Source organism: Pelobates fuscus, chromosome 2 (genome assembly GCF_036172605.1).
Source record: "Pelobates fuscus isolate aPelFus1 chromosome 2, aPelFus1.pri, whole genome shotgun sequence".
NCBI lineage: Eukaryota > Metazoa > Chordata > Amphibia > Anura > Pelobatidae > Pelobates > Pelobates fuscus.
The window spans coordinates 18,445,468-18,467,407 of NC_086318.1; the positions used below are offsets into that span (position 1 = coordinate 18,445,468).

Below are 21,940 nucleotides of genomic sequence, written 5' to 3' on the forward strand. Positions count from 1 at the left end.
TCTCGCCTCACGTGCTTAGTCTCTGTGGCGCAATTGGTTAGCGCGTTCGGCTGTTAACCGAAAGGTTGGTGGTTCAAGCCCACCCAGGGACGTTTTGAGACACTTGAGTTTTTTTAACCGAGAAGCAAAAAAGGAGCACAAAATAGTTACCTTTCAAACGCAAATACGGTGACTGCAAATTGATTAACATAGGTGGAGACCCTTCACAAAACCATGTTTAAAAGGAAGGGTGACGTCATATCTATGACGGTGCTTTCCAATTGAAACTTCATCAAAAGCACGTAAAACATCATCAGAAGTGAACAGGAAGTTCATTCTTCATTCCGTTGTCAACCGATTGGCCAGAAAATTGGGCTCGATCAAAGGGAACCTGAACAGGGGACTGCTCCTATCCATCGTCATTCATTGGGAAAGTGTCTGCAATTTCAAACACATTGCATTTCTCATATCAGCATGTGATGAGCGCCCGAAGCGTGCTGTTGAAACCCCACTCCGGGACCATTCCTTTTTCAATGCAGGAGGGGCAAAGCATTTGCTAACCAATAAGCAAAAAAATATGAAAATCCTCATCTTTCCCACAAAAACATCAAAAACAACAGCAAAAACATTGAAGACGGCTGGCTGCAAACGGAATAGAGAAATATCATACAAGCATGTTAAAAGCGTTGGAAGACAATTTTTTAAGGAAAGTGTTTTGAAACTTGAAGACACGCACGGACGTGCCAGATGATCAGAAAGTGCCATTTCACTCGGAGTTAACAGTCCAAATACAAGCAATCGACTTTAATGCCTCACTGCATCAAGCTTAGCAACGTTTGATGGGCACGGAAAGTTTGGTGATCAACTCCACTCTGGGATGATTCATTTTTAACATGGAATGGGCAAAGCATGCGCTAACCAAACAGAAAAAAAAGGAAAGAAAAACAGCAGCAAAGAGTAAAATTAGCTTTAATGTTTCTGCAACAACACATTACATTCAAACGGAGGCTACAGATTGTATAGAAGAAAACAAATAACAACCCCAAAGACATTCCTTAAACATGTTAAGTGAGGACATAAAGGAGATCTCTATAGAAATGTTTGGAAATCTGTTACGTCACACAGACATGTTGACAGAGTGGTCAGAAAGTGCAATTTTTCTTGAAATTAACAGGCAAGCTATCATCGATTGACTTAAAACCAATAAAACCTCAGATGTGGATGGTAACATAACGAAAGCAGTGAAAACCCATGGAAAAGTGAATTTCTCTTAAAATTTGGGGATTTGATTGCCAACGGAATTACAAATTTGAACAAAAACAAATTGCTTAGCAGAGGATGGTTTCGATCCATCGACCTCTGGGTTATGGGCCCAGCACGCTTCCGCTGCGCCACTCTGCTGCTGTCACACCTTTCTCTGTGCATTTTGAAAGGGAGAAGCTGGCTCCACCTACATTTGCATGCAGATAAAGAACCATAGCTGCATTTGAAAGCAGAGGATGCCGTAACCTCTGAAAAAGCATTTAGACATTGTGAGAGCAAAATCTTGTTAGTCCACGTAGCTCTCTCACCTCACGTGCTTAGTCTCTGTGGCGCAATTGGTTAGCGCGTTCGGCTGTTAACCGAAAGGTTGGTGGTTCAAGCCCACCCAGGGACGTTTTGAGACACTTGAGTTTTTTTAACCGAGAAGCAAAAAAGGAGCCCAAAATAGTTACCTTTCAAACGCAAATACGGTGACTGCAAATTGATTAACATAGGTGGAGACCCTTCACAAAACCATGTTTAAAAGGAAGGGTGATGTCATATCTATGACGGTGCTTTCCAATTGAAACTTCATCAAAAGCACGTAAAACATCATCAGAAGTGAACAGGAAGTTCATTCTTCATTCCGTTGTCAACCGATTGGCCAGAAAATTGGGCTCGATCAAAGGGAACCTGAACAGGGGACTGCTCCTATCCATCGTCATTCATTGGGAAAGTGTCTGCAATTTCAAACACATTGCATTTCTCATATCAGCATGTGATGAGCGCCCGAAGCGTGCTGTTGAAACCCCACTCCGGGACCATTCCTTTTTCAATGCAGGAGGGGCAAAGCATTTGCTAACCAATAAGCAAAAAAATATGAAAATCCTCATCTTTCCCACAAAAACATCAAAAACAACAGCAAAAACATTGAAGACGGCTGGCTGCAAACGGAATAGAGAAATATCATACAAGCATGTTAAAAGCGTTGGAAGACAATTTTTTAAGGAAAGTGTTTTGAAACTTGAAGACACGCACGGACGTGCCAGATGATCAGAAAGTGCCATTTCACTCGGAGTTAACAGTCCAAATACAAGCAATCGACTTTAATGCCTCACTGCATCAAGCTTAGCAACGTTTGATGGGCACGGAAAGTTTGGTGTTCAACTCCACTCTGGGATGATTCATTTTTAACATGGAATGGGCAAAGCATGCGCTAACCAAACAGAAAAAAAAGGAAAGAAAAACAGCAGCAAAGAGTAAAATTAGCTTTAATGTTTCTGCAACAACACATTACATTCAAACGGAGGCTACAGATTGTATAGAAGAAAACAAATAACAACCCCAAAGACATTCCTTAAACATGTTAAGTGAGGACGTAAAGGAGATCTCTATAGAAATGTTTGGAAATCTGTTACGTCACACAGACATGTTGACAGAGTGGTCAGAAAGTGCAATTTTTCTTGAAATTAACAGGCAAGCTATCATCGATTGACTTAAAACCAATAAAACCTCAGATGTGGATGGTAACATAACGAAAGCAGTGAAAACCCATGGAAAAGTGAATTTCTCTTAAGGTTTGGGGATTTGATTGCCAACGGAATTACAAATTTGAACAAAAACAAATTGCTTAGCAGAGGATGGTTTCGATCCATCGACCTCTGGGTTATGGGCCCAGCACGCTTCCGCTGCGCCACTCTGCTGCTGTCACACCTTTCTCTGTGCATTTTGAAAGGGAGAAGCTGGCTCCACCTACATTTGCATGCAGATAAAGAACCATAGCTGCATTTGAAAGCAGAGGATGCCGTAACCTCTGAAAAAGCATTTAGACATTGTGAGAGCAAAATCTTGTTAGTCCACGTAGCTCTCTCGCCTCACGTGCTTAGTCTCTGTGGTGCAATTGGTTAGCGCGTTCGGCTGTTAACCGAAAGGTTGGTGGTTCAAGCCCACCCAGGGACGTTTTGAGACACTTGAGTTTTTTTAACCGAGAAGCAAAAAAGGAGCACAAAATAGTTACCTTTCAAACGCAAAAACGGTGACGGCAAATTGATTAACATAGGTGGAGACTCTTCACAAAACCATGTTTAAAAGGAAGGGTGACGTCATATCTATGACGGTGCTTTCCAATTGAAACTTCATCAAAAGCACGTAAAACATCATCAGAAGTGAACAGGAAGTTCATTCTTCATTCCGTTGTCAACCGATTGGCCAGAAAATTGGGCTCGATCAAAGGGAACCTGAACAGGGGACTGCTCCTATCCATCGTCATTCATTGGGAAAGTGTCTGCAATTTCAAACACATTGCATTTCTCATATCAGCATGTGATGAGCGCCCGAAGCGTGCTGTTGAAACCCCACTCCGGGACCATTCCTTTTTCAATGCAGGAGGGGCAAAGCATTTGCTAACCAATAAGCAAAAAAATATGAAAATCCTCATCTTTCCCACAAAAACATCAAAAACAACAGCAAAAACATTGAAGACGGCTGGCTGCAAACGGAATAGAGAAATATCATACAAGCATGTTAAAAGCGTTGGAAGACAATTTTTTAAGGAAAGTGTTTTGAAACTTGAAGACACGCACGGACGTGCCAGATGATCAGAAAGTGCCATTTCACTCGGAGTTAACAGTCCAAATACAAGCAATCGACTTTAATGCCTCACTGCATCAAGCTTAGCAACGTTTGATGGGCACGGAAAGTTTGGTGATCAACTCCACTCTGGGATGATTCATTTTTAACATGGAATGGGCAAAGCATGCGCTAACCAAACAGAAAAAAAAGGAAAGAAAAACAGCAGCAAAGAGTAAAATTAGCTTTAATGTTTCTGCAACAACACATTACATTCAAACGGAGGCTACAGATTGTATAGAAGAAAACAAATAACAACCCCAAAGACATTCCTTAAACATGTTAAGTGAGGACGTAAAGGAGATCTCTATAGAAATGTTTGGAAATCTGTTACGTCACACAGACATGTTGACAGAGTGGTCAGAAAGTGCAATTTTTCTTGAAATTAACAGGCAAGCTATCATCGATTGACTTAAAACCAATAAAACCTCAGATGTGGATGGTAACATAACGAAAGCAGTGAAAACCCATGGAAAAGTGAATTTCTCTTAAGGTTTGGGGATTTGATTGCCAACGGAATTACAAATTTGAACAAAAACAAATTGCTTAGCAGAGGATGGTTTCGATCCATCGACCTCTGGGTTATGGGCCCAGCACGCTTCCGCTGCGCCACTCTGCTGCTGTCACACCTTTCTCTGTGCATTTTGAAAGGGAGAAGCTGGCTCCACCTACATTTGCATGCAGATAAAGAACCATAGCTGCATTTGAAAGCAGAGGATGCCGTAACCTCTGAAAAAGCATTTAGACATTGTGAGAGCAAAATCTTGTTAGTCCACGTAGCTCTCTCGCTTCACGTGCTTAGTCTCTGTGGCGCAATTGGTTAGCGCGTTCGGCTGTTAACCGAAAGGTTGGTGGTTCAAGCCCACCCAGGGACGTTTTGAGACACTTGAGTTTTTTTAACCGAGAAGCAAAAAAGGAGCACAAAATAGTTACCTTTCAAACGCAAATACGGTGACTGCAAATTGATTAACATAGGTGGAGACCCTTCACAAAACCATGTTTAAAAGGAAGGGTGACGTCATATCTATGACGGTGCTTTCCAATTGAAACTTCATCAAAAGCACGTAAAACATCATCAGAAGTGAACAGGAAGTTCATTCTTCATTCCGTTGTCAACCGATTGGCCAGAAAATTGGGCTCGATCAAAGGGAACCTGAACAGGGGACTGCTCCTATCCATCGTCATTCATTGGGAAAGTGTCTGCAATTTCAAACACATTGCATTTCTCATATCAGCATGTGATGAGCGCCCGAAGCGTGCTGTTGAAACCCCACTCCGGGACCATTCCTTTTTCAATGCAGGAGGGGCAAAGCATTTGCTAACCAATAAGCAAAAAAATATGAAAATCCTCATCTTTCCCACAAAAACATCAAAAACAACAGCAAAAACATTGAAGACGGCTGGCTGCAAACGGAATAGAGAAATATCATACAAGCATGTTAAAAGCGTTGGAAGACAATTTTTTAAGGAAAGTGTTTTGAAACTTGAAGACACGCACGGACGTGCCAGATGATCAGAAAGTGCCATTTCACTCGGAGTTAACAGTCCAAATACAAGCAATCGACTTTAATGCCTCACTGCATCAAGCTTAGCAACGTTTGATGGGCACGGAAAGTTTGGTGATCAACTCCACTCTGGGATGATTCATTTTTAACATGGAATGGGCAAAGCATGCGCTAACCAAACAGAAAAAAAAGGAAAGAAAAACAGCAGCAAAGAGTAAAATTAGCTTTAATGTTTCTGCAACAACACATTACATTCAAACGGAGGCTACAGATTGTATAGAAGAAAACAAATAACAACCCCAAAGACATTCCTTAAACATGTTAAGTGAGGACATAAAGGAGATCTCTATAGAAATGTTTGGAAATCTGTTACGTCACACAGACATGTTGACAGAGTGGTCAGAAAGTGCAATTTTTCTTGAAATTAACAGGCAAGCTATCATCGATTGACTTAAAACCAATAAAACCTCAGATGTGGATGGTAACATAACGAAAGCAGTGAAAACCCATGGAAAAGTGAATTTCTCTTAAAATTTGGGGATTTGATTGCCAACGGAATTACAAATTTGAACAAAAACAAATTGCTTAGCAGAGGATGGTTTCGATCCATCGACCTCTGGGTTATGGGCCCAGCACGCTTCCGCTGCGCCACTCTGCTGCTGTCACACCTTTCTCTGTGCATTTTGAAAGGGAGAAGCTGGCTCCACCTACATTTGCATGCAGATAAAGAACCATAGCTGCATTTGAAAGCAGAGGATGCCGTAACCTCTGAAAAAGCATTTAGACATTGTGAGAGCAAAATCTTGTTAGTCCACGTAGCTCTCTCGCCTCACGTGCTTAGTCTCTGTGGCGCAATTGGTTAGCGCGTTCGGCTGTTAACCGAAAGGTTGGTGGTTCAAGCCCACCCAGGGACGTTTTGAGACACTTGAGTTTTTTTAACCGAGAAGCAAAAAAGGAGCACAAAATAGTTACCTTTCAAACGCAAATACGGTGACTGCAAATTGATTAACATAGGTGGAGACCCTTCACAAAACCATGTTTAAAAGGAAGGGTGACGTCATATCTATGACGGTGCTTTCCATTTGAAACTTCATCAAAAGCACGTAAAACATCATCAGAAGTGAACAGGAAGTTCATTCTTCATTCCGTTGTCAACCGATTGGCCAGAAAATTGGGCTCGATCAAAGGGAACCTGAACAGGGGACTGCTCCTATCCATCGTCATTCATTGGGAAAGTGTCTGCAATTTCAAACACATTGCATTTCTCATATCAGCATGTGATGAGCGCCCGAAGCGTGCTGTTGAAACCCCACTCCGGGACCATTCCTTTTTCAATGCAGGAGGGGCAAAGCATTTGCTAACCAATAAGCAAAAAAATATGAAAATCCTCATCTTTCCCACAAAAACATCAAAAACAACAGCAAAAACATTGAAGACGGCTGGCTGCAAACGGAATAGAGAAATATCATACAAGCATGTTAAAAGCGTTGGAAGACAATTTTTTAAGGAAAGTGTTTTGAAACTTGAAGACACGCACGGACGTGCCAGATGATCAGAAAGTGCCATTTCACTCGGAGTTAACAGTCCAAATACAAGCAATCGACTTTAATGCCTCACTGCATCAAGCTTAGCAACGTTTGATGGGCACGGAAAGTTTGGTGATCAACTCCACTCTGGGATGATTCATTTTTAACATGGAATGGGCAAAGCATGCGCTAACCAAACAGAAAAAAAAGGAAAGAAAAACAGCAGCAAAGAGTAAAATTAGCTTTAATGTTTCTGCAACAACACATTACATTCAAACGGAGGCTACAGATTGTATAGAAGAAAACAAATAACAACCCCAAAGACATTCATTAAACATGTTAAGTGAGGACGTAAAGGAGATCTCTATAGAAATGTTTGGAAATCTGTTACGTCACACAGACATGTTGACAGAGTGGTCAGAAAGTGCAATTTTTCTTGAAATTAACAGGCAAGCTATCATCGATTGACTTAAAACCAATAAAACCTCAGATGTGGATGGTAACATAACGAAAGCAGTGAAAACCCATGGAAAAGTGAATTTCTCTTAAGGTTTGGGGATTTGATTGCCAACGGAATTACAAATTTGAACAAAAACAAATTGCTTAGCAGAGGATGGTTTCGATCCATCGACCTCTGGGTTATGGGCCCAGCACGCTTCCGCTGCGCCACTCTGCTGCTGTCACACCTTTCTCTGTGCATTTTGAAAGGGAGAAGCTGGCTCCACCTACATTTGCATGCAGATAAAGAACCATAGCTGCATTTGAAAGCAGAGGATGCCGTAACCTCTGAAAAAGCATTAAGACATTGTGAGAGCAAAATCTTGTTAGTCCACGTAGCTCTCTCGCCTCACGTGCTTAGTCTCTGTGGCGCAATTGGTTAGCGCGTTCGGCTGTTAACCGAAAGGTTGGTGGTTCCAGCCCACCCAGGGACGTTTTGAGACACTTGAGTTTTTTTAACCGAGAAGCAAAAAAGGAGCACAAAATAGTTACCTTTCAAACGCAAATACGGTGACTGCAAATTGATTAACATAGGTGGAGACCCTTCACAAAACCATGTTTAAAAGGAAGGGTGACGTCATATCTATGACGGTGCTTTCCAATTGAATCTTCATAAAAAGCACGTAAAACATCATCAGAAGTGAACAGGAAGTTCATTCTTCATTCCGTTGTCAACCGATTGGCCAGAAAATTGGGCTCGATCAAAGGGAACCTGAACAGGGGACTGCTCCTATCCATCGTCATTCATTGGGAAAGTGTCTGCAATTTCAAACACATTGCATTTCTCATATCAGCATGTGATGAGCGCCCGAAGCGTGCTGTTGAAACCCCACTCCGGGACCATTCCTTTTTCAATGCAGGAGAGGCAAAGCATTTGCTAACCAATAAGCAAAAAAATATGAAAATCCTCATCTTTCCCACAAAAACATCAAAAACAACAGCAAAAACATTGAAGACGGCTGGCTGCAAACGGAATAGAGAAATATCATACAAGCATGTTAAAAGCGTTGGAAGACAATTTTTTAAGGAAAGTGTTTTGAAACTTGAAGACACGCACGGACGTGCCAGATGATCAGAAAGTGCCATTTCACTCGGAGTTAACAGTCCAAATACAAGCAATCGACTTTAATGCCTCACTGCATCAAGCTTAGCAACGTTTGATGGGCACGGAAAGTTTGGTGATCAACTCCACTCTGGGATGATTCATTTTTAACATGGAATGGGCAAAGCATGCGCTAACCAAACAGAAAAAAAAGGAAAGAAAAACAGCAGCAAAGAGTAAAATTAGCTTTAATGTTTCTGCAACAACACATTACATTCAAACGGAGGCTACAGATTGTATAGAAGAAAACAAATAACAACCCCAAAGACATTCATTAAACATGTTAAGTGAGGACGTAAAGGAGATCTCTATAGAAATGTTTGGAAATCTGTTACGTCACACAGACATGTTGACAGAGTGGTCAGAAAGTGCAATTTTTCTTGAAATTAACAGGCAAGCTATCATCGATTGACTTAAAACCAATAAAACCTCAGATGTGGATGGTAACATAACGAAAGCAGTGAAAACCCATGGAAGAGTGAATTTCTCTTAAGGTTTGGGGATTTGATTGCCAACGGAATTACAAATTTGAACAAAAACAAATTGCTTAGCAGAGGATGGTTTCGATCCATCGACCTCTGGGTTATGGGCCCAGCACGCTTCCGCTGCGCCACTCTGCTGCTGTCACACCTTTCTCTGTGCATTTTGAAAGGGAGAAGCTGGCTCCACCTACATTTGCATGCAGATAAAGAACCATAGCTGCATTTGAAAGCAGAGGATGCCGTAACCTCTGAAAAAGCATTAAGACATTGTGAGAGCAAAATCTTGTTAGTCCACGTAGCTCTCTCGCCTCACGTGCTTAGTCTCTGTGGCGCAATTGGTTAGCGCGTTCGGCTGTTAACCGAAAGGTTGGTGGTTCCAGCCCACCCAGGGACGTTTTGAGACACTTGAGGTTTTTTAACCGAGAAGCAAAAAAGGAGCACAAAATAGTTACCTTTCAAACGCAAATACGGTGACTGCAAATTGATTAACATAGGTGGAGATCCTTCACAAAACCATGTTTAAAAGGAAGGGTGACGTCATATCTATGACGGTGCTATCCAATTGAAACTTCATAAAAAGCACGTAAAACATCATCAGAAGTGAACAGGAAGTTCATTCTTCATTCCGTTGTCAACCGATTGGCCAGAAAATTGGGCTCGATCAAAGGGAACCTGAACAGGGGACTGCTCCTATCCATCGTCATTCATTGGGAAAGTGTCTGCAATTTCAAACACATTGCATTTCTCATATCAGCATGTGATGAGCGCCCGAAGCGTGCTGTTGAAACCCCACTCCGGGACCATTCCTTTTTCAATGCAGGAGGGGCAAAGCATTTGCTAACCAATATCCATCGACCTCTGGGTTATGGGCCCAGCACGCTTCCGCTGCGCCACTCTGCTGCTGTCACACCTTTCTCTGTGCATTTTGAAAGGGAGAAGCTGGCTCCACCTACATTTGCATGCAGATAAAGAACCATAGCTGCATTTGAAAGCAGAGGATGCCGTAACCTCTGAAAAAGCATTAAGACATTGTGAGAGCAAAATCTTGTTAGTCCACGTAGCTCTCTCGCCTCACGTGCTTAGTCTCTGTGGCGCAATTGGTTAGCGCGTTCGGCTGTTAACCGAAAGGTTGGTGGTTCCAGCCCACCCAGGGACGTTTTGAGACACTTGAGTTTTTTTAACCGAGAAGCAAAAAAGGAGCACAAAATAGTTACCTTTCAAACGCAAATACGGTGACTGCAAATTGATTAACATAGGTGGAGACCCTTCACAAAACCATGTTTAAAAGGAAGGGTGACGTCATATCTATGACGGTGCTTTCCAATTGAATCTTCATAAAAAGCACGTAAAACATCATCAGAAGTGAACAGGAAGTTCATTCTTCATTCCGTTGTCAACCGATTGGCCAGAAAATTGGGCTCGATCAAAGGGAACCTGAACAGGGGACTGCTCCTATCCATCGTCATTCATTGGGAAAGTGTCTGCAATTTCAAACACATTGCATTTCTCATATCAGCATGTGATGAGCGCCCGAAGCGTGCTGTTGAAACCCCACTCCGGGACCATTCCTTTTTCAATGCAGGAGAGGCAAAGCATTTGCTAACCAATAAGCAAAAAAATATGAAAATCCTCATCTTTCCCACAAAAACATCAAAAACAACAGCAAAAACATTGAAGACGGCTGGCTGCAAACGGAATAGAGAAATATCATACAAGCATGTTAAAAGCGTTGGAAGACAATTTTTTAAGGAAAGTGTTTTGAAACTTGAAGACACGCACGGACGTGCCAGATGATCAGAAAGTGCCATTTCACTCGGAGTTAACAGTCCAAATACAAGCAATCGACTTTAATGCCTCACTGCATCAAGCTTAGCAACGTTTGATGGGCACGGAAAGTTTGGTGATCAACTCCACTCTGGGATGATTCATTTTTAACATGGAATGGGCAAAGCATGCGCTAACCAAACAGAAAAAAAAGGAAAGAAAAACAGCAGCAAAGAGTAAAATTAGCTTTAATGTTTCTGCAACAACACATTACATTCAAACGGAGGCTACAGATTGTATAGAAGAAAACAAATAACAACCCCAAAGACATTCATTAAACATGTTAAGTGAGGACGTAAAGGAGATCTCTATAGAAATGTTTGGAAATCTGTTACGTCACACAGACATGTTGACAGAGTGGTCAGAAAGTGCAATTTTTCTTGAAATTAACAGGCAAGCTATCATCGATTGACTTAAAACCAATAAAACCTCAGATGTGGATGGTAACATAACGAAAGCAGTGAAAACCCATGGAAGAGTGAATTTCTCTTAAGGTTTGGGGATTTGATTGCCAACGGAATTACAAATTTGAACAAAAACAAATTGCTTAGCAGAGGATGGTTTCGATCCATCGACCTCTGGGTTATGGGCCCAGCACGCTTCCGCTGCGCCACTCTGCTGCTGTCACACCTTTCTCTGTGCATTTTGAAAGGGAGAAGCTGGCTCCACCTACATTTGCATGCAGATAAAGAACCATAGCTGCATTTGAAAGCAGAGGATGCCGTAACCTCTGAAAAAGCATTAAGACATTGTGAGAGCAAAATCTTGTTAGTCCACGTAGCTCTCTCGCCTCACGTGCTTAGTCTCTGTGGCGCAATTGGTTAGCGCGTTCGGCTGTTAACCGAAAGGTTGGTGGTTCCAGCCCACCCAGGGACGTTTTGAGACACTTGAGGTTTTTTAACCGAGAAGCAAAAAAGGAGCACAAAATAGTTACCTTTCAAACGCAAATACGGTGACTGCAAATTGATTAACATAGGTGGAGACCCTTCACAAAACCATGTTTAAAAGGAAGGGTGACGTCATATCTATGACGGTGCTATCCAATTGAAACTTCATAAAAAGCACGTAAAACATCATCAGAAGTGAACAGGAAGTTCATTCTTCATTCCGTTGTCAACCGATTGGCCAGAAAATTGGGCTCGATCAAAGGGAACCTGAACAGGGGACTGCTCCTATCCATCGTCATTCATTGGGAAAGTGTCTGCAATTTCAAACACATTGCATTTCTCATATCAGCATGTGATGAGCGCCCGAAGCGTGCTGTTGAAACCCCACTCCGGGACCATTCCTTTTTCAATGCAGGAGGGGCAAAGCATTTGCTAACCAATATCCATCGACCTCTGGGTTATGGGCCCAGCACGCTTCCGCTGCGCCACTCTGCTGCTGTCACACCTTTCTCTGTGCATTTTGAAAGGGAGAAGCTGGCTCCACCTACATTTGCATGCAGATAAAGAACCATAGCTGCATTTGAAAGCAGAGGATGCCGTAACCTCTGAAAAAGCATTTAGACATTGTGAGAGCAAAATCTTGTTAGTCCACGTAGCTCTCTCGCCTCACGTGCTTAGTCTCTGTGGCGCAATTGGTTAGCGCGTTCGGCTGTTAACCGAAAGGTTGGTGGTTCAAGCCCACCCAGGGACGTTTTGAGACACTTGAGTTTTTTTAACCGAGAAGCAAAAAAGGAGCACAAAATAGTTACCTTTCAAACGCAAATACGGTGACTGCAAATTGATTAACATAGGTGGAGACCCTTCACAAAACCATGTTTAAAAGGAAGGGTGACGTCATATCTATGACGGTGCTTTCCATTTGAAACTTCATCAAAAGCACGTAAAACATCATCAGAAGTGAACAGGAAGTTCATTCTTCATTCCGTTGTCAACCGATTGGCCAGAAAATTGGGCTCGATCAAAGGGAACCTGAACAGGGGACTGCTCCTATCCATCGTCATTCATTGGGAAAGTGTCTGCAATTTCAAACACATTGCATTTCTCATATCAGCATGTGATGAGCGCCCGAAGCGTGCTGTTGAAACCCCACTCCGGGACCATTCCTTTTTCAATGCAGGAGGGGCAAAGCATTTGCTAACCAATAAGCAAAAAAATATGAAAATCCTCATCTTTCCCACAAAAACATCAAAAACAACAGCAAAAACATTGAAGACGGCTGGCTGCAAACGGAATAGAGAAATATCATACAAGCATGTTAAAAGCGTTGGAAGACAAATTTTTAAGGAAAGTGTTTTGAAACTTGAAGACACGCACGGACGTGCCAGATGATCAGAAAGTGCCATTTCACTCGGAGTTAACAGTCCAAATACAAGCAATCGACTTTAATGCCTCACTGCATCAAGCTTAGCAACGTTTGATGGGCACGGAAAGTTTGGTGATCAACTCCACTCTGGGATGATTCATTTTTAACATGGAATGGGCAAAGCATGCGCTAACCAAACAGAAAAAAAAGGAAAGAAAAACAGCAGCAAAGAGTAAAATTAGCTTTAATGTTTCTGCAACAACACATTACATTCAAACGGAGGCTACAGATTGTATAGAAGAAAACAAATAACAACCCCAAAGACATTCATTAAACATGTTAAGTGAGGACGTAAAGGAGATCTCTATAGAAATGTTTGGAAATCTGTTACGTCACACAGACATGTTGACAGAGTGGTCAGAAAGTGCAATTTTTCTTGAAATTAACAGGCAAGCTATCATCGATTGACTTAAAACCAATAAAACCTCAGATGTGGATGGTAACATAACGAAAGCAGTGAAAACCCATGGAAAAGTGAATTTCTCTTAAGGTTTGGGGATTTGATTGCCAACGGAATTACAAATTTGAACAAAAACAAATTGCTTAGCAGAGGATGGTTTCGATCCATCTACCTCTGGGTTATGGGCCCAGCACGCTTCCGCTGCGCCACTCTGCTGCTGTCACACCTTTCTCTGTGCATTTTGAAAGGGAGAAGCTGGCTCCACCTACATTTGCATGCAGATAAAGAACCATAGCTGCATTTGAAAGCAGAGGATGCCGTAACCTCTGAAAAAGCATTTAGACATTGTGAGAGCAAAATCTTGTTAGTCCACGTAGCTCTCTCGCCTCACGTGCTTAGTCTCTGTGGCGCAATTGGTTAGCGCGTTCGGCTGTTAACCGAAAGGTTGGTGGTTCAAGCCCACCCAGGGACGTTTTGAGACACTTGAGTTTTTTTTAACCGAGAAGCAAAAAAGGAGCCCAAAATAGTTACCTTTCAAACGCAAATACGGTGACTGCAAATTGATTAACATAGGTGGAGACCCTTCACAAAACCATGTTTAAAAGGAAGGGTGACGTCATATCTATGACGGTGCTTTCCAATTGAAACTTCATCAAAAGCACGTAAAACATCATCAGAAGTGAACAGGAAGTTCATTCTTCATTCCGTTGTCAACCGATTGGCCAGAAAATTGGGCTCGATCAAAGGGAACCTGAACAGGGGACTGCTCCTATCCATCATCATTCATTGGTAAAGTGTCTTCAATTTCAAACACATTGCATTTCTCATATCAGCATGTGATGAGCGCCCGAAGCGTGCTGTTGAAACCCCACTCCGGGACCATTCCTTTTTCAATGCAGGAGGGGCAAAGCATTTGCTAACCAATAAGCAAAAAAATATGAAAATCCTCATCTTTCCCACAAAAACAGCAAAAACAACAGCAAAAACATTGAAGACGGCTGGCTGCAAACGGAATAGAGAAATATCATACAAGCATGTTAAAAGCGTTGGAAGACAATTTTTTAAGGAAAGTGTTTTGAAACTTGAAGACGCGCACGGACGTGCCAGATGATCAGAAAGTGCCATTTCACTCGGAGTTAACAGTCCAAATACAAGCAATCGACTTTAATGCCTCACTGCATCAAGCTTAGCAACGTTTGATGGGCACGGAAAGTTTGGTGATCAACTCCACTCTGGGATGATTCATTTTTAACATGGAATGGGCAAAGCATGCGCTAACCAAACAGAAAAAAAAGGAAAGAAAAACAGCAGCAAAGAGTAAAATTAGCTTTAATGTTTCTGCAACAACACATTACATTCAAACGGAGGCTACAGATTGTATAGAAGAAAACAAATAACAACCCCAAAGACATTCATTAAACATGTTAAGTGAGGACGTAAAGGAGATCTCTATAGAAATGTTTGGAAATCTGTTACGTCACACAGACATGTTGACAGCAGGGGCGTATTAGCCGCGAGGCAAACAAGGCATTTGCCTTGGGCGGCATTTTCCAGGGGGCGGCAAAAAACGCCGCCCCCAAATACCCAAGGCAAATGTCTTGTTAGCCTTGCGGCTAACAGACATGCTGGGCTGGTTGCTGGGCGGCCGGCGAGGGAGCTCTTCCCCTGAGCTCTCTGCTCAGCTCCCTCGCGCGCCGCCCGCAGAGTGAGACTGGGAGCCGGAATATGACGTCATATTCCGGCTCCGCCTCCCAGCCTCACTCTGCTGGCGGCGCGCGAGGGAGCTGAGCAGAGAGCTCAGGGGAAGAGCTCCCTCGCCGGCCGCCCAGCCTGCCCGCCAGTGCCGCCCTGCAGCCACTGGACCACCAGGGAACGGGAGAACCCCCCCACCCCCAGCATTCCCAAAGGTAAGGAGGCGGGGGGGGGAGTAAATAAAAAAAAAATGTGTTAATGTGAGTGTGTGTGTCTCTGACTGTGTGTGTCTGATAGTGTGTGTGTGTGTCTGTTAGTGTTTGTCTGTTAGTGTGTGTGTGTGTGTGTGTGTGTCTGTTAGTGTGTGTGTGTGTCTGTTAGTGTGTGTGTCTGACTGTGTGTGTCTGACTGTGTGTCCGACAGTGTGTCTGTTAGTGTGTGTGTCTCACTGTGTGTGTCTGTTAGTGTGTGTGTGTCCGACTGTGTGTGTCTCACTGTGTGTGTGTGTCTGTTAGTGTGTGTGTGTTTGTTAGTGTGTGTCCGACTGTGTGTGTTTGTTAGTGTGTGTGTCTGTTAGTGTTTGTGTCCGACTGTGTGTGTCCGACTGTGTGTGTGTCTCACTGTGTGTGTCTGTTAGTGTGTGTGTGTTTGTTAGTGTGTGTCCGACTGTGTGTGTTTGTTAGTGTGTGTGTCTGTTAGTGTGTGTGTCCGACTGTGTGTGTTTGTTAGTGTGTGTGTCTCACTGTGTGTGTCTGTTAGTGTGTGTGTGTCCGACTGTGTGTGTTTGTTAGTGTGTGTGTCCGACTGTGTGTGTTTGTTAGTGTGTGTGTGTCCGACTGTGTGTGTTTGTTAGTGTGTGTGTCCGACTGTGTGTGTTTGTTAGTGTGTGTGTCTCACTGTGTGTGTCTGTTAGTGTGTGTGTGTGTCCGACTGTGTGTGTCTGTTAGTGTGTGTGTCCGACTGTGTGTGTTTGTTAGTGTGTGTGTGTGTGTGTGTAAGACTGTGTGTGTCTGTTAGCTAGTGTATGCGTATCTGTCAGTGAATGTGTGTGTATTTAGAAGGCGGGGCAGGGGGGAAGGGTTGGGTGGGGGGGGGTGTCTGAGTTTTGTCCTGCCTAGGGCAGCACAAAACCAAGATACACCACTGGTTGACAGAGTGGTCAGAAAGTGCAATTGTTCTTGAAATTAACAGGCAAGCTATCATCGATTGACTTAAAACCAATAAAACCTCAGATGTGGATGGTAACATAACGAAAGCAGTGAAAACCCATGGAAAAGTGAATTTCTCTTAAGGTTTGGGGATTTGATTGCCATGGAATTACAAATTTGAACAAAAACAAATTGCTTAGCAGAGGATGGTTTCGATCCATCGACCTCTGGGTTATGGGCCCAGCACGCTTCCGCTGCGCCACTCTGCTGCTGTCACACCTTTCTCTGTGCGTTTTGAAAGGGAGAAGCTGGCTCCACCTACATTTGCATGCAGATAAAGAACCATAGCTGCATTTGAAAGCAGAGGATGCCGTAACCTCTGAAAAAGCATTTAGACATTGTGAGAGCAAAATCTTGTTAGTCCACGTAGCTCTCTCGCCTCACGTGCTTAGTCTCTGTGGCGCAATTGGTTAGCACGTTCGGCTGTTAACCGAAAGGTTGGTGGTTCAAGCCCACCCAGGGACGTTTTGAGACACTTGAGTTATTTTAACCGAGAAGCAAAAAAGGAGCACAAAATAGTTACCTTTCAAACGCAAATACGGTGACTGCAAATTGATTAACATAGGTGAGGACGTAAAGGAGATCTCTATAGAAATGTTTGGAAATCTGTTACGTCACACAGACATGTTGACAGAGTTGACAGAGTGGTCAGAAAGTCCAATTTTTCTTGAAATTAACAGGCAAGCTATCATCGATTGACTTAAAAACAATAAAACCTCAGATGTGGATGGTAACATAACGAAAAGCAGTGAAAACCCATGGAAAAGTGAATTTCCGCTGCGTCATTCTGCTGCTGTCACAGCTTTAATGTTTCTGCAACAACACATTACATTCAAACGGAGGCTACAGATTGTATAGAAGAAGAAAAAAAAATCCCAAAAGACATTCATTAAACATGTTAATCAGGGCCGGACTGGGAATTAAAAGCAGCCCTGGAAAAATATTTACCAGCCCCATAATGCGTCGCGCCAGCATAGTGTGCAGATACAGAGTTAGAAAAGATAACTTAAAATAAAAAATTACTCTAACGTAAAAAGCGCACTCATAGGCTTCTAAATAAACAAAAGTGCAGATTTAGTTTAAGCGGATGTGCCTTTGCATGTAACCAATGTTTCAGTCCAACTACCATGACATATTAAGGAAAGCTTGATAATGGGACTGAGATGGTGAAGGTATGTAGGGCACAACTGTAAAAAATTGACGTTATCTTGTTTATTTTTAAGTCCTGTGGGTGCGCTCTTCACTTTAAATATGTTATTGTTCTGGAGTATGCACCTAGCAACAAGACTCGGACAATATCTGCTCATTACATATTAATGACATTTCTCTGTGTATTATGCATATAATTAATATATGTGTAAATATAATAGGCACAATTATATATATTTATATAACTAATACACACATTAATAATATACATGTCATATACCAGAGCCTGATCCCAGGAGGGGCACTTGTAGATTATTTAAAGAAATATTCCATGCACAATAACCACTACTGCTCTGTGTAGTGGTTATGGTGACAGGAGTGCCGGGACCCCCTCCCAGAGTAAGCAGTCAAACCGTTTAAGAACAGTTTGACAACTTACCTGGAGTCTGTTGGGATATCGGGCTGTAGTAGGGTATTGGAGCAGTGGTGCAATGTATGAGGGTTGCAATGTGTGTGAAAGGTTCAGTGTGTGGGTGTGGGGGGTGTAGTATGTGAATGTGTAGCGTGTGTGGGGCAATGTGTGTATGGGGGGGCAGTGTGTGAATATGTATGATGTGTGTGGGGGCAGTGTGTGAATGTGTATGGTGTACCAGGAATCCCTGGTGGTCACAATGGTGAGAGTGAACTCTAGCCCGTAGCTAGTGGGCTAGAGTTCACCCTCGTGAGAGCCGGAGCGGCAACACTCTGTGCTCGCGCGAGAACGACCCAGGGGAGCTGCTAGATCTCCCCGGGTCCTCTCTTCCCCCCCTCCCCTGCCGGCTGCCCGCACAGTGCCTGCGGAACGGGGAGGGAGATCGGCCGGCAGGGTAAAGCCTCGTGGGGGGGGGGAATTGCCCCATTGCCTCCCCATCCACCAGTGATATATACAGCCCCTGTGTCTCTTTTTATCTCCAGCCCCTCTGTGTGCCTTTTTGTCTCCCCCAGTCACTCTGTTTGTTTCTTTCTCCCTCTCATTGCTCCCCTGTGTCAATGTCTCCCCTCTTCTTCCCAGTCTCTCTCGTCCCCCTCTGCCTCTTTCTCCCCCTTGTGGAGGAAGCACAAAAATAGTAAAAAAACACTAGTATAAATAAGAAAAGTCGTTATGGTAACCATTCATTATTTTATACTCCTGTCTATCAACATCTCCTCACGTATCCTGTAAGGGGGGATTGTACCACAGTTCGCTATTTATACACATTTGTTAGAGATTAAACCCCACTCTAGTATATATAGCGAACAGTGGTACAATCCCCCCTTACAGGATACGTGAGGAGATGTTGATAGACAGGAGTATAAAATAATGAATGGTTACTCATATTTAATTGAGCAAGCAGACTGCTCAATGTGTAGGAGTAAGTATAATTCCCACCTAGGATTCTTTAGGAGTAGTCCTCACTGGAACAGTGAAATCGGATGCCAGGTAGAAGGTAAAAATATAAAATAGTAACGAATAAAACAGTAAAATGTCACATTCACAATAGGAAGTAGCCAAAATACCTGTATTGATATAAAATAAACAGAATCTGGGATATATTCAAAAATTCTGCATCTAGTAAGAATTTTGATATAATCCAACCTAGTAATACTCAGATTCTGGAATTCCTACAAGAAGGACTGGATAAGGGCCTTAGTCTCAGTACACTTAAGGTCCAATCTTCTGCATTATCAGCTCTCTGCAACGTGTCCTGGTCCTCAGATCCTTTGATCTTCAAAGTGGCTTTATACTTTTTTCTTGGTTACCATTACATCTGGCAAGAGCATGTCTGGAATTAATGCATTCTCAGCCAGTGAATCCAGTATTAATTTTTTTTCAATACAGGGTATGCCTGCAGACAAAACAAGAGTTTCTTCCAAAAGTAGTTTCAAAGTTTAATCTGAATCAAGAAGTGGTCCTTCTGTCTTTTTATTCTAATCCTACTACGAAAGAGGAGTTTAGTTGGCATCAATCAGATGTTAGAGAGTGCTTGATCCAATATCTGCTTGGCTCGAAAGCTTTCAGGGAGATGGACAAGTTTTTTGTTTTTCTTTCAGGTTCAAGGAAGAGTGAGGCAGCTTTTTTTTCTACATTGAACCACTGGATTTCATTAATCATCTGGAAAGCATACATCCTCAAGAATCGGTTACCCTCAGAAAAAATCAGAACCTATTCCATAAAACTTGTCCACGTGAGTCCTCAAACTCATATTCTCATGTTTTCATCTTAAGCTTTATTGATTTTCCTGCAATTGGAAGATGATCCATCTTCATTCTTTCTAACCGCACATTGAAAGGGGTGGGAAGAACGTTATTAGTCTTTGTTTTGTTTCTTTACACTTCGTTCGTACATTCCTCCATGTGCTAACTTACTTTCATAGCGCCCATAATGAAACGCAGCTTCTTTTTTTCCAAGGGGAGACATTCATTGTTCAACTTTCTTTAAACCATATCTGCAAAGTACATTTTAGTTATATAAATTATAAAATTATATAAGCTGTCAGAAAATCACAACTCTGCATGGTAACTCCATTAAAATATTTCATCCCAGAAAAATGTGGGGCAGCAGAACAAAAGAAAGCTTTATAGCATACAAAACGGTCTTGAGACTCCCTGCCCAAATGCCTTTTTAATTATACTTAAAAAAAAAAAAAGATAGATTACAAGTGATCATCACGCATTGTCATGTCACCGGTAGTTAACTCATTAAATTGTGTGATCATTGGTCACACTGTAATAGTCTATTCTATTGCAAATAGCAGGAAATTGAAAAGACTAGTCTGTTAATAAAACCATTTTGTTAAAAGAGTAAATTCAGGCACCATAAATGATGGCACAAGGGGGGCATATGTCACCTGCAGTATATTGTATATATATTATGATTTGCGAACATCAATGCCAGTGGTAGGTCTTTTTTTATATATAAATATTATACATGTTTATCTCTTTCTTGACTTTTTTTTATTGTTTTTTGTACTACAACTGTAAATACAGTTTCACGTTGTCTTTGTGTTTAATGTTACATCTATAGATAGCTTGTTTATCTGAACCATTAGCCATTAGTTTACTGCAATGAAAACAATTAAAGGAATGCATATAATTCAAAATGTTAGCTCAGTTTTTAAGGTTAAGAACAGTCAAATTGCTTCTTTATAATTTAGTTAGGATCCAAATATTTGTAATAATTATTTTTACTGTATGCGGCCAGGTCAATGCTGACTGTAGATATTCTAACTTAATTTCACTTGGCTCGTTGTCTCGGACAACTGTTCTGGTTCAGTTCTAGAAGCAGGGTACAAGTGCAGTTTCTGTAGCAAATTTTCTTTTCTTTTACAGCAAGTAACTTAAATAGGTTGATTTTAAGTTGGTTACAAAACATAACTTTGCCTTCAGCTTACGTTTAGTGCAATGTTTTCCCCCAAAAAAAGATAGGTAAAAAACTATTTGAACCCAATATGATAAGCCCAATTACTTACTTACTTCAGAAACAATGTATTGCCTTTTTATCTAAAAAACTAACGAAAACAAAACAAACCTGTAATACAGAGAAGATTGGATCTCTCAGTGCACATATTAATCTCAAATTCTTCTACCTGGAAGCAGTAATTACAAGCCATGATATAGCGTTTAGACATTATATGTTTTTACAGTATATTTATGATTCATTTAATACACAGAACAAATGTGTCGAATTCGAAGTAAGGAAGGCTTATCACATATGTCATTTTCTGTAGACAATGCATAGAACACATTAATCCTCAGTTTCAACTTCTCTACAGCTCTCTATCGATTGACAAACAGTGTGTAAATGGTTTCGGGTGACACTCAAGGTCTCTGATGTCACAATTCTTTTCTATTTATTTGATTTACTCACTCCCTTTTATCTGTGCTCAGCGACAAAGCAGAATCAATTTCCTTGTTTTATTGCCTGCGTTCTTTTTATGTATCTCGAAGTTCTTGGCATAAACAGACAGTAATACATTTTAAATATGCGGAAATTACAGAAGCCATAAGACAATGCAAATTAATAGTTAGTAGAAATCGTTGGCCAAAGAAATGCAATCATTTTTTAAAAAGGAGATTGCTTTTCAGAATCACATGGTTTGTACAGAGTTTATAACACAGTTATAATCTTGTTATTTGTGCTGTTCAACTTAAAGGGACACTATAGTAACCCAGAGCAATTCAGCTCAATGAAGTGGTCTGGGTGCCAGGTCCCTCAGGTTTTAACCCTGCAGATGCAAACATAGCAGTTTCAGAGAAACGGCTATGTTTACATTTGGGGTTAATCCAGCCGCTAGTGGCTGTCTTCCGGACAGCCACTAGAGGCGCATCTGCGACGCTGGAGGCATATTATGCCTCCATCGCGCAGAGCGTCCATAG

At 41.9% G+C, this 21,940-nt stretch overlaps 6 non-coding genes across 6 annotated transcripts; all 6 read left to right on the forward strand.

Moving 5' to 3' along the window:
- Window positions 1-18: 18 nt before the first annotated feature.
- Window positions 19-92, forward strand: TRNAN-GUU (transfer RNA asparagine (anticodon GUU)). Its single transcript has one exon. It is a non-coding gene; the product is annotated as a tRNA-Asn (tRNA).
- Window positions 93-1,562: 1,470 nt separating this feature from the next.
- On the forward strand, window positions 1,563-1,636 carry TRNAN-GUU (transfer RNA asparagine (anticodon GUU)). The gene has a single exon. It is a non-coding gene; the product is annotated as a tRNA-Asn (tRNA).
- Window positions 1,637-4,650: 3,014 nt separating this feature from the next.
- On the forward strand, window positions 4,651-4,724 carry TRNAN-GUU (transfer RNA asparagine (anticodon GUU)). Its single transcript has one exon. It is a non-coding gene; the product is annotated as a tRNA-Asn (tRNA).
- Window positions 4,725-6,194: 1,470 nt separating this feature from the next.
- Window positions 6,195-6,268, forward strand: TRNAN-GUU (transfer RNA asparagine (anticodon GUU)). Its single transcript has one exon. It is a non-coding gene; the product is annotated as a tRNA-Asn (tRNA).
- A 6,082-nt stretch (window positions 6,269-12,350) lies between these two features.
- On the forward strand, window positions 12,351-12,424 carry TRNAN-GUU (transfer RNA asparagine (anticodon GUU)). Its single transcript has one exon. It is a non-coding gene; the product is annotated as a tRNA-Asn (tRNA).
- A 1,470-nt stretch (window positions 12,425-13,894) lies between these two features.
- TRNAN-GUU (transfer RNA asparagine (anticodon GUU)) lies at window positions 13,895-13,968 on the forward strand. The gene has a single exon. It is a non-coding gene; the product is annotated as a tRNA-Asn (tRNA).
- Window positions 13,969-21,940: the final 7,972 nt, after the last annotated feature.